We start from the raw sequence: 12,760 nt of genomic DNA, 5'->3' as shown, positions 1-12,760 counted from the left end.
GAACAAAGGCCGCTCCCAAACAAAAGTAGAAATTAACTGCACTTCTCCTAGCTCCTGAGGAGGAAAGGGGTGGGGCGGAATGATCTGTATCAATCACCCAGCTGTCACACTGTAGCAGGATTGGAACCTGCCCAGGCCCATTAAACAAAGGAGAGTGCCCAGACAACTGAAGCCAACCTACTGGGGGATGGGGGAGAGTCAAAGGGAGGGCTTCCATTGAAAATCTAGTGTGCAGGTGCCTGGCAGTGACCTGGTGGGGAGAGCTTGCCACAAAGAATAACATGAGCCCAAGACAGTTGAAATCTGCCCAGCAGGGCCCGGGTTATGGCATTTTACATTTTAGCAACCTTTGATTCATGTGGCTCTGCCGCCATTTCACTTCTTACCCCCGGGATGGGCCGTTGCCTGGGGGTCAGAGCTGGAATGATGTGAGTAGGCTAGGACAGGGTGGGCACCTTCCCAGACTCCCCAACTACCCAGGTCGTTCTTATTAAAAAAAGGGGACTGGGACCCCATCCTTGGAGCCTTGAAGCACCGGAGTTCAGGGAGGGGTGTCGTCAAACCTCCCCAGTCACAGTGCGCCTGCCCCACTCTCCGTGATCGTGTCTGGGTGAGCAGATGGCCACCACACAAAGAGTGATGGTCCCTGGAGGGAGAAGGGTAGAAGAGCTGCCAGCTCCACCAAAAGGGGAGATGCTCCCTCTGTGGGAGCCCGCAGGGGCAGCCAGGGGAGGGATCCATGAGCTGCCCCCAACAAAGGAGGCATGAGGGGGTGCTCAGGTGAACAAAAGGCTAAAGAAATGAAAAATGTCAAAGCTCACCCAGCTCAGCTGTAGAGCCGATACTATAATATTCACTGCTTCCAGAGGAGATCCCGATAATGTCTTGTTGGCTCCTGCTATTTGAAACACATTTTGGCCCATATCTCTGCCTGTGGTGGTCCCAGGGTGACGGGAGTGCTACCAATCAACTCAGCTAAATCCCCCCTTACTTACGGAGGCCTCATCCTAAGTGGGAGGCGACCCCAAAATGATCACTTCCCCTCGATTTCCTGCATATTTTCAAGCACTCCCATGGGTGGAACCTTTGCTCTTCAGCCGGGAGTGTTATGCTGTTTAGGGGCCATCTGTATGGCAATGTTCAGAGAGGCCTGGAAGGCCAGCAAGTGCACAAATGTAATATACATATTGTTACACCCTCTAGGGGTTGATTGTATGGTTGATATGCAATGCTATTTCAATGTGATGCCCTCTAGGGTTGTTTTTACAATTGCAGCTTTGATATCAAACAAATGAAAGAATACATAAACACACAACGTGGTGCAAGAGCGACACAAACTTTAAGTGAGAGTTATGAAGCCATGCAAGGCCCTTTGTGTGGCCCTGCATGGATTCATAAATCTCGACTAATAAAACACAGCACAAATCACTGTGTTACATTACTCTGCACCAGGGAAGCATTTACATGGGTATTACCGCACAACATCCATGGATTTTGACACATTCACAGATTTACAAGAACTTGTATACCTGGGAATGCGACATAAAGATACGCTGATCCAGAAAAAGCATAACAAGGATAAATATTTATTTCTTCTTGTATTTTTGGATAAATATGGCACATTCCTGCCCTTTACCTGTGACGCAGGGCAAGGTGCTGCCCTGCGCCACAAAGCCCATAAATATGGGCCTATGTATCTGCCATGGATGTTGGAGAATTGGTTAACAAGTATGAACGAAATGCTGATTGTTTGCTGGAAAACCTGCTGCCCGCCTTTACTTTTATTGGAAATACTACATTGTCAACTGAATCTCATTAGAATGTCCTCATTTTACCAGCGCCATTTACAGAACACAGATTGTATGAGCTTTAGCCAACTGCATTACAAGTTCATTCTTAAAACGTCAACGTGTTCCGTATATTGCAATAGTGACTTCAAATGGTATTGTCCAGATCTAATCACGTGATGCCAGTCAGGTTTATGTTTTGGCTATGCTTCAACATATTTTTCTATAATGAAATGTGTAATCGGATTACCTGCAGTGCAACCTGCCTAAATGTCATGCACTGCCGGAGTTATTTCGTTAGCTAATAATTTACTGACATATTTTGTTCGGCTTGGTCAGGCGGGTAATGTTCCTTGTCATCGCTGTAAAATTGTCTGCAGTTAGTAAGGTATTAGAGGCCTCCTACTGGGAATGAAGAAAGCCAAGTAGAAGTTGAGTTTTACTGTGTATTATTTAGGAGAAACAGGACAGCGCTCCACCTGAAAGAATAGCGAGTTTTAATAATAGGCTAGAGAGGTGATTTTAATATATCTGGGTTTTTATATTTTATGCTTACTACTTTTTTAAATGTTGATATTGTGGTTTGAAGGTTTGTTAATAAAACAAATAAGCTTTTAGTAAAGATTTAATAAAATATAACTGGCAGTGTATGTTGATAACAGTTGATAATCTGCATATTTCAGCTTTTTTTTTTTTAATCTTGAAAACAAAACGAGAAAACTTGCGCTAAACGAGATGGAAAGGTGCGTACCAGTGCCACTTAGGGCCGTATTTATACTCTGGTTGCGCCGAATTTGCGTCGTTTTTTTCGACGCAAATTCGACGCTAAACTAACGCCAACTAACGCCATATTTATACTATGGCGTTAGATGCTTCGGGCGCCAAAGTGCCCGGAGTGTGCGTCATTTTTTAGCGTGAACCCCTTCCTTGCGTTAATGATATGCAAGGGAGGCGTTCCCGTCTTAAAAAATGACTCCCAGGCCTTTACGTGGTATTTATACTCCCGGGCAAAAATGACGCCCGGGAGTGGGCGTGGCCAAAAACGGCGCATTTGCGCCGCTTTTTAACGCCTGGGTCAGGCATGGCGTTAAGGGACAAGTGGGCTCAAAATGAGCCCAGAGTGCCCTCCCCTGCCCCCAGGGACCCCCCCTGCCACCCTTGCCCACCCCAGGAGGACACCCAAGGACGGAGGGACCCATCCCATGGACATTAAGGTAAGTTCAGGTAAGTATTTTTTTTTTTTTTTTTGTGGCATAGGGGGGCCTGATTTGTGCCCCCCTACATGCCACTATGCCCAATGACCATGCCCAGGGGACAGAAGTCCCCTGGGCATGGCCATTGGGCAAGGGGGCATGACTCCTATCTTTACAATGATAGGAGTCATGTTGATGGGGGATGGGCGTCGAAAATAAATGGCGCAAGTCGGGTTACGATGATTTTTTCGACGTAACCTGACTTGCCCCATTTTAAGACGCCCATGCGCCATTTTCCCCGTACGCCGCCGCTGCCTGGTGTACGTGGTTTTTCTCGCGCACACCAGGCAGCGCCGGTCTGCTTGCGCCGGCTAACGCCATTCAATAAATACGGCGCCCGCATGGCGCTTCAGAATGGCGTTAGCCGGCGCAAAACTTTTTGACGCTAAACTGCGTTAGCGCAGTTTAGCGTCAAAAAGTATAAATATGGGCCTTAGTGTCTAGCTGGCAGAAGATACCGTGGGTGGGTGCGTGAGCTTCGATTGTTTTAAGCTTTAGATCTCTAGACATGTTTAATACACACTATGCTAATACATATCGTATTTAATAAGTAAAAAATGCTGGATTTTAAAACCATTTTAGAAACAATAAAGTGGGCAAAGCTTGAGATGAGACTCACACTATTGAAAAGAGCACGCCACGGTGTCCTCTGATGTCACCTCTAGTTATTGTTCATGATGTGCAGCAAGTGACGAGGTGTTGCTACCATATATATAAGCGCTATATAAATACTATGCCTATTACTATATCCCAAAGTTCCGACTCTGAGACGACTGCATAACCAAATAGCTCAATTTGCACAGGAAAGACGCAATAAACTATTGACCTCTGTGAAGAAATGTAGATCTACATATATAGCAAGACAGAATAGCTAGTTTTGATATCTGTTATTAAGAAGACTGGAAATAGCACAGTGATTACTATGCTCTGGGTAGGCAACTTAAAGGTCATCAGACTTCACTAATGTGCCTCTAAACATTAAACCCTTCGCAGTTTTGGCTTCTATAAGTAAAGCTTAATGCAGGGGTACCAATTTCATGCTTTAGAAATACACGTACACAGGGCCACTGTGTTTCACACCAAATCGGTACAGGTCGGAAGAGTCTTAAATAGAAGGTGAGCTGGAAACCCTCTGAACAGGTTTCAGATTTTATAAAGAGACGCGACGTACTGGAAATCTAGTTCCTGTTATTCCAACAGCGGGAGACATTCCCCTGCCATATTTCACTGCTCTCTTGAAGTGTGTAGGAGTAGCCTTGAGTTAGATAGCCAGTAAATGTTCTGGTTAGCGTTCAAGCCTTCTGGCCCCACCACAACCCCCCTCATATCTAGTTCTCCATTAAACTGCCACCACTGCTCTCGGAAGCATTGTTGCCACCTAGCGGACTATGCCTCTACCACCAGCTTAGAACTGTTTCCCTGACCTAGTCTGGGCGGGTAGCTGGGTGTCAGGTCTGACAGAATGACACTGGTTATTCAGTTACTCCCAGTTCCATGGAAGTGGGGTGGTCCTGATAGACAGGCTTGTGGACCTGGCACATAGAGGCCCACATCATACACAGACGTTGGCATCATGTAAAGACTACTTTTCAGAATGGAGCAGATGCTTCTCAGGCGGGTGGTAGCATTTGTGTTCTTGTCACATGGGCAGTATAGGCCAATCTTAGTTTTGCCTGGCAAAGATGCATCGTGCAGAACGCACAATACAATTTGCTTGTAATCTCTGACATTTCCAAATTTGCACTATGATCATGTGTTATACATTTAAATGTCTTATTGCGCATATGTGTCACTAGATAATGAGTAGTATTTTATTGCAACCAGGAGGAAATATTTATGTCCATGTAATGAGATTATTCTTAAAAAAAAACAAAAAACTTTATGTAGGGATTTTCAAAAAGAGAAACAAACGACAACGAAACAAATAAAGCCACAATACAAGCCATCATATACCATAATATAGTGCAGTCCAGTAGAGTAAAAGGAACTCCCATGGCTAGGGGAGGAAAGTTCTACAAAGCAGCAAGTGACAAAAAAGCAATAAAGGATACATTAATAGGAGGGCTGTACATCCAATAAATAATAAAGTAAATAAAACAAGAGGACGTAAGTCATTCAAGTAATGTGCACATGGATGTGAACAACAAAGAAATGAAAATGGCAGATCAAGCTGTAGCAACCCATTTAGGACAGTAGGGAGAAATGGGGGAGGAAATTGGAGGGAAGTGTTTGCGATAAGGATCAAGTGTTGTCCGTCTCTGCCTCACCCACCCAAAATGGCTGGGCTGACAGATAATCCCGAAGAGGCCGCAAATTGTCCCTCGGTCGTGACGTCGGGGCTAACCAGTGCTAAAGTGCAAGTGCTCCTTTACAAAATGTGTATGTAATTGGCTTATCTGTGATTGGCATATTTGATTGATTGGTAAGTCCGTAGTACAGTGCACTAGAGGTGCCCCGGGCCTGTAAATCAAATGCTACTAGTGGGCCAGCAGCACTGGTTGTGCCACCCACATAAGTAGCTCTGTAATCATGTCTCAGACCTGCCACTGCAGTGTCTGTGTGTGCAGTTTTAACAGTAAATTTGACTTGGCAAGTGTACCCACTTGCCAGGCCTAAACCTTCTATTTTCTTACATGTCAGACACCCCCAAAGTAGGCCCTAGGTAGCCCCAAGGGCAGGGTGCAGTGTATGGTTAAGGTAGGACATATAGTAATGAGTTTTATATGTCCTGACAGTGAAATATTACTAAATTTGTTTTTCACTGTTGCAAGGCTTGTCCCTCTCATAGGTTAACATGGGGGCTACCTTTAAATCTGATTAAAGTGTAGATTCCCTTTGGGAGCAGATGGACATGTGGAGTTTGGGGTCTCTGAGCTCACAATTTAAAAATACATCTTTTAGTAAAGTTGACTTTAAGATTGTGTGTTTGAAAATGCCACTTTTAGAAATTGAGCATTTTCTTGCTTATTCCATTTCTGTGACTCTGCCTGTTTGTGGATTCCCTGTCTGGGTCAGTTTGACAGTGGACTGGTTGAACCTCACACTAGACAGTGACACAAAGGGAGCTGGGGTGTAGCCTGCAGATCCTGATGAGCCATCTGTGCTAGGAGGGAGGGGAGGAGTGGTCACTCACACCTGAAAGGGCTGTGCCTTCACTCACACAATGCAGTCTCCAACCCCCTGGTGAGTGTCTGGAGCCTGGCCTGGGCAAGGCAGGATTTCACATTCAAAAGAGACTTTACTTTGAAGTAGGCCTACTTCAAAGGAGAAATTGTATATAAGAAGGGCACCCAAAACCACAGACTTCAGAAAACCCTTCTGGAAACAAGAGGAACCTCTGCCTGGAGAAGAGCTGAAGAGCTGAGGAAGAAGTGCTGCCCTGCCTGTGACTGTGCTTTGTGGAGCTATCCTGTAGTTGCTGATTCTACCAGAGTAAGAGGGTAAATACTGGACTTTGTGTGCATTCCATTTTGAGTAGAACTCTCCAAGGGCTTGATTTAGAGCTTGCCTCCTGTTGTTTGAAGTCTCAGGGACAGCAAAGACTTCTCTCTGCCAGCACCCGGTGTCTCTGGAGAGACTCCTACTCTGCCCTGTGGTGCCCATCCAGTTCCTGGGACCCTGAAAGAAGAAGCTGGCAGCCTAAAGAAAAGGAAATCCATGCACAGAGCGCTGTGCGGGGAAAAGATCAACACAACTCCGATCTGTGGCTGAAGAAATGACGCGCCGCCAGCTCTGCAACTGAAAATCGACGCTTGCCAGAAACAAGACTGAAGAATCGACGCACGGAGCAGGAGAAACGACGCACAGCATCGCTGACGGAGGCTGGGAGATCGCAACCCGCGCTGCTTGGTTTTCGGATCACCGTGCGGCTGAATTTCCGACTCAAGTACCACTGGGCATGTAAAAACAAAGCAAAGGCCTGCCTGAACCCGAGTGTGCTGACTGGATCGACGCATTGCTCTCCTGCGGAGAGAAGAAACAACGCGCCCCAACCAGACGAAAGGAAAACCTATGCAACGTCTCGCTCATGAGTGGAATTGCCACATCGCAATGATGCACACTCGACTTTGCGGGGTTATTTTTGACGCACCCAAGGTACATTTTCACGCTAGCAGCGTTAGTGTGTGTTTAAAACTACTTAAAGACTCTTTTTGCATTTTTATTGATAACTTGACTTGCATCTTGTGGATTTGTTTCGTTTTGGTCTCGTTTTGTTTAGATAAATATTTCCTATTTCTAAACCTGTGTTGTGTCATTTTGTAGTGTTTTCATTAAGTTACTGTGTGTGTTGGTACAAATACTTTACACCTAGCACTCTGAAGTTAAGCCTATTGCTCTGCCAAGCTACCAAGGGGGTAAGCAGGGGTTAGCTGAGGGTGATTCTCTTTTACCCTGATTAGAGTGATGGTCCTTGCTTGAACAGGGGGTAACCTGACTGTCAACCAAAGACCCCATTTCTAACATTGGTGATCAGCGGTTGGGATTTGGACTTGTATTTGTACTTGACATACAGTGATTGAGTGTACACTACTGTTTTGAGTGCAGACCACTACGTGACCACATACTAATTGTTTGGTGATCTTTGTTTTTTCTTTTTTTGCTTGGGTTTTTCCCTACATCCATTTTTGTGGTAATCTTTGATTGACTTCTGAACTTCATTTGGGAACTTTTCTGCTTTTTGGATCTTTGCACTTTTGTTGACTTTTCATCATGTCCCAATCTGGAGATGCATCAGTTAGAGCTACTTTTGACCTGGAGAAATTGGATAGCTATACCCAGGCTCAGTGAAAAGAGCTCTGCAAAAGCTTTAACTGTCCCATTAAGCGCTCATCCAAGAAGGAGGAGCTGCAAAAGGCGCGGAGGGCCTGGATGACAGCCAAGAGCTCTGAAGGGCACACAGAGGGCAAAGAAGATGAGGAGGAGGAGGAAGTGCAGTCCATACACAATGGTATTGTGGCTGGGCCTGTTCTGTGCAGGGAGAGGGTCCCAAGGGCAGGTAGCAGTGTCTCATCAAAGGGTCTGACACACAGAGGTTGAGGAAGATGAGGAGGAGGAGGAAGTGAAGCCCTTACACAATGGTATTGTGGGTGGGCCTGTTATGTCCAGAGAGAGGGTCTCCGGGGCAGGTAGCAGTGTCTCATCAAAGGGTCTGACCCCTGAGGAATTGTAGGACAGACAGGCAGAGAGGGAGCACCAGAGGGAGTTAGAGAAACTGAGGATGGCCATTGAAGAGAAAAAGTTGCTGTTGGCTCATGAGCTCAGCTTGAGGGAGCTGGATCAGAAGAGCCAGTCTAGTAGGGATGGTGGCAGCCACATCACAGTGCAGCCTGAAAGGAGGGTGCACATTCCTAAAGAGCTTGTGAAGGATTATAAAAATGAGGACAACATATACTTGTGGTTTAAGGGGTATGAGTCTGCTGTCCATATGAATCTGGTCCCTGAAGCTCATTGGGGAGTGGGTTTGTGGAAGAACTTTGAGGTGGAGGGGAGGGATACACTGACAGCCTTAGGGGATGCTCAGAATCTCACCTACTCTAGCATGAAGGATGCCTTGCTTACAAGGTATGGTCTTACCCTTGAGCAGTACAAGGATAAGTTTAGATCCTACAAGAAGAAGGAATCCCAAACATGGTTGGAATGTGTTGATTCTTATTGCAGGTCACTGGACGGTTGGGTTAAGGGAAGTAAGGTAACTACATATGAGGGGCTTTACAATCTGATTGTTTGGGAGCACTTGTACAGTTTATGTTTTCCAGAGCTGTGCCAGCACCTGACTGACAGCAAGCTGACTGACCCCAGGAAGCTTGCACAGGAAGCGGACCGCTGGGAGAGCACCAGGGTCCAAAAGAGGTGTGGGGGAGACCACGCCAAGGGTGGGCAGGGACCCTCTCAGAAGAAAGGGTAAGGGTAAACAGGGGGAGTTCTCTGAAGGGCCCCAAACTGATTCCCAGGGTAAGGATTCCCAACTACCCAGTGAAAAGAAGCCATGGTTCTCCAAAGGGAAGCCAGTGGCAGGTGGTCCCCCACGTAAGTGCTATGCATGTGACCAGGTGGGTCATGTGAGGGGGGACCCCAAATGCCCCAAAAGTACACCGGCACCCACTGGTGCGCCGTCCCAGCGTTTGGCCAGTGTAGCGCTTGGGGAGGAGGTGGTTTCAGGTGGGTTTCACTAGGGGAAAGTGAGATGGTCCAGAGAACCCTAGTGCCCGAAAACACTAAGAGTACAGGCAGTGGGTGACCATTAATGGACAGAAGGTGGAGGCTCTGAGAGACACAGGAGCCAGTGTGTCTACAGTGAGAAGTCAGCTGGTGTCTGAAGAGCAGATAGATCCCCGGGTACTTCACCAAGTAGTTGTAGTAGACAACTCAGAGCGCCTGTGCAGAGTGGCCCAGGTTCCCTTTGAATGGGAGGGGGGGGTCTCAGGTTCCTTGAAGGTAGCTGTGAGTCCAACCATGCCTGTTGATTGTTTGCTAGGCAATGACCCTGTGGACTCCCCTTGGAAAAAGGTGGAACACAGGTCTCACTTGGAGATGTTGGGTCTGCCTGTGTGGGTATGCGTACCCACCCTGTCAATGTCAGCCTGTCAGGGAAATCAAGAGCCCCTGGAGCCTGAAACAGTGTCCCAGGGGACCGCCAAGAAGAGGAAGGGCAGGGGGCATGGGAAACCGGCCCCAGAAGTTCCCACGGTCCGGGAGAAGGCAGAGCCTGAGGGTGACACCCCGGAGCCTACAGGGGAACAGGTGGCTAAACTGGGGGAGGTCCCGGAGCTGTCGCAGTGGCAGCAGGAAGGGGGGCCCACCAGGGAAGCATTCTGTGCAGCACAGAAGACATGCCCTACTTTGGAGGGTTTGCGGCAGCAGGCTGCAGACCAGGTGGCTGGCAAGGAGCCAGGATCACACCTGATCTATTGGGAAGATTACCTCCTTTTTAGCGAGCCTAAGCTTCCTGAGCCTGGGTCAGCCCATGTGCTGGTGGTACCCCAGTGCTTCAGGGCCTTCCTACTGATGTGCCTTTAGCTGGACATTTGGGGCAGGAGAATACCTTTGAGAGGCTTGTCACCCACCTTTACTGGCCCCTAATGTGCAGGTACTCAGAAGCACACTGTGGGTCTTGTCAGACTTGTCAGGCAAGTGGCAAGAGTGGGAGGAAATGTAAGGCTCACCTCCAGCCTTTGCCTGTTGTCAGTACTCCCTTTGAGAGGGTAGGCATTGACATTGTGTGGCCTCTGGATCCCAAGACAGCCATGGGCAACAGGTTTATCCTGGTCTTGGTGTACCATGCCACCCGGTACCCAGGAGCCATTCCTTTGAGATTAATCACTTTCCCTCTGGTGGGTCGTGCTTTGATGGGGGTTTTTACCGCCATGGGGTCCCCAAGGAAGTGGTATCTGACAGGGGTACCAACTTCATATCCACATATATGAAGTCTATGTGGAAGGAGTGTGGGGTAACCTACAAGTTCACCACCCCTTACCACTCCCAAAGTAATGGTCTGGTTGAGAGATTCAACTGCACATTAAAAGGCATGATCATGAGGCGGAAGTGGGCCGTCCTCGTGTCATGCCTTTTGTTCGCCTATAGGGAGGTGCCTCAAAAGGGACTTGGGTTTAGTCCCTTTGAGCTGATTTTTTGGCCACCCTGTGAAGGGACATTTGAGTCTGGTTAAGGAAGCTTTGGCGAAAGCTCCTAGTAACCCCCCCCCCAGGATGTATTCAGTTACATGCTGGCTCTGAGAAACCAGATGCCTGCTTCAGGAGTCTCGCTCAGGAGAACCTGGAAGCAAGCCAGGAGGACATGAAACGGTGGTATGACCAGAATGCCTCTCTGGTCGAGTTTCAACTTGGACAAAAAGTGTGGGTGATGGCACCAGTGGAGCCTAGGGCACTCCAGGATAAGTGGACTGGGCCATTTGAGGTGGTGAAGCGCAAGAGTGAAGTCACCTACCTGGTAGACTTGTTGTCTCCAAGGAACCCCTTTAAGGGTAATGCATGTCAACCACCTTAAGCCTCTCTTTGAGCGGACTGAGCTGTCAATGCTCCTTGCAACAGATGATGGGGTAGAGGAGGAGAGCGAGCCTCTTCCTGACCACCTGTCTGCAGGAGAAAAAGATGGGTCAGTGGAGGGAGCGATCCTCTCCCCTTCTCTGACTGAGGAGCAGCAAGGTGACTGTCACCACGTGTTGGGACAGTTTTCCTCACTGTTTTCCCTGGTCCCAGGAGTCACACACTTGTGCACACATGATGTGGACACTGGGGTCAGTACACCCATTAAACAGAAGGTTTACAGGGTGACTGACAGAGTCAGGGCATGCTTTAAGGATGAGGTATCCAAAATGCTTACCCTAGGGGTTATTGAGCACTACAGCAGTCCTTGGGCCAGCCCAGTGGTATTGGTCTCAAAGGCTGCTGCACCTGGTGCCACTCCAGAACTCAGGTTCTGTGTGGACTACCAGGGACTCAATGCGGTCAGCAAGACTGACGCACACCCCATCCCCCTAGCTGATGAGCTCATTGACCGGTTAGGCGCTGCCAAGTACCTCAGTACGTTTGATTTAACATCTGAGTACTGGCAGATTGCCTTAACTGAGGGGGCCAAGGAGAGGTCAGCATTCTCTACCCCAGATGGACACTCTCAATTTAAAGCGATGCCATTTGGGATGAAACATGCCCCTGCCACCTTTCAGAGGTTGGTCAACCAGGTGTTGGCTGGGCTGGATGAGTTCAGTGCCGCCTACCTGGATGACATTGCTGTGTTTAGTTCCACATGAGAGGAACACCTGCAACACCTCTGGAGAGTGTTAGAGGCCCTGCAGAAGGCAGGCCTCACTATTAAGGCGAGCAAGTGCCAAATAGGGCAGGGTTCTGTGGTGTACTTAGGACACTAGGTGGGGAGTGGCCAGGTGGCACCCCTACAGCCTAAGATTGACATAATTCTGGCTTGGGAGCCTTCCAAGACCCAGACTTTTTAGGTCTCACAGGATACTACAGGAGGTTTGTTAAGGGATATGATACCATTGTTACCCCCTTAACTGAGTTGACTTCTAAGAAGCAACCCAGGAAAGTGATCTGGACAGAGGCTTGCCAGAACGCTTTTGATGCCCTGAAGACTGCCATGTGCACAGCACCTGTGCTGAAGGCACCTGACTACTCCAAGGAGTTTGTTGTGCAAACAGACTCCTCGGAGCATGGTATTGGAGCAGTACTCTCACAGCTTAATGAAGAGGGTCTAGATCAACCCATAGTCTTCATTAGCAGTAGGTTACTACCCAGGGAACGTAGGTGGAGTGTCATAGAATGTGAAGCATTTGCTGTGGTATGGGCACTGAAGAAGCTAAGACCCTACTTGTTTTGGACTTACTTCTGAGTTCAGACCGACCACAGGCCCCTCAGATCGTTAATGCAGATGAAGGGTGAGAATCCAAAACTGTTGAGGTGGTCCATTTCCCTGCAGGGGATGGACTTTATGGTGGAACACCGTCCTGGTACAGAGCACGCCAATGCTGATGGTCTTTCCAGGTTCTTCCCCCTTAGTGATGAGAGCTCCCATGAGGTTGGGTAGTTGCTCCCCACTTTCAGCTGGGGGGACACATGTTAGACTTCCCCCTGTGTTTTCCTCTGCACTGGTGCTAAATTTGCTGCCGAACATCTCACTTAAATTTTTGCCTCTATTCCCCAGGTTATTGATCTGTGCTGGACTCTGATTTTACTGTTTTTGTTACTC

The 12,760-nt window shown here is 48.1% G+C and overlaps 1 protein-coding gene across 1 annotated transcript in view; it reads right to left on the bottom strand.

Moving 5' to 3' along the window:
- Positions 1-12,760, bottom strand: part of ME1 (malic enzyme 1) — a 1,525,515-nt gene that overhangs the window by 40,047 nt on the left and 1,472,708 nt on the right. The window lies entirely within an intron of this gene.

This window comes from Pleurodeles waltl, chromosome 5 (assembly GCF_031143425.1).
Source record: "Pleurodeles waltl isolate 20211129_DDA chromosome 5, aPleWal1.hap1.20221129, whole genome shotgun sequence".
NCBI lineage: Eukaryota > Metazoa > Chordata > Amphibia > Caudata > Salamandridae > Pleurodeles > Pleurodeles waltl.
The sequence above is the reverse complement of the archived record's forward strand: the minus strand, read 5'-3'. Positions and strand labels throughout refer to the sequence as shown.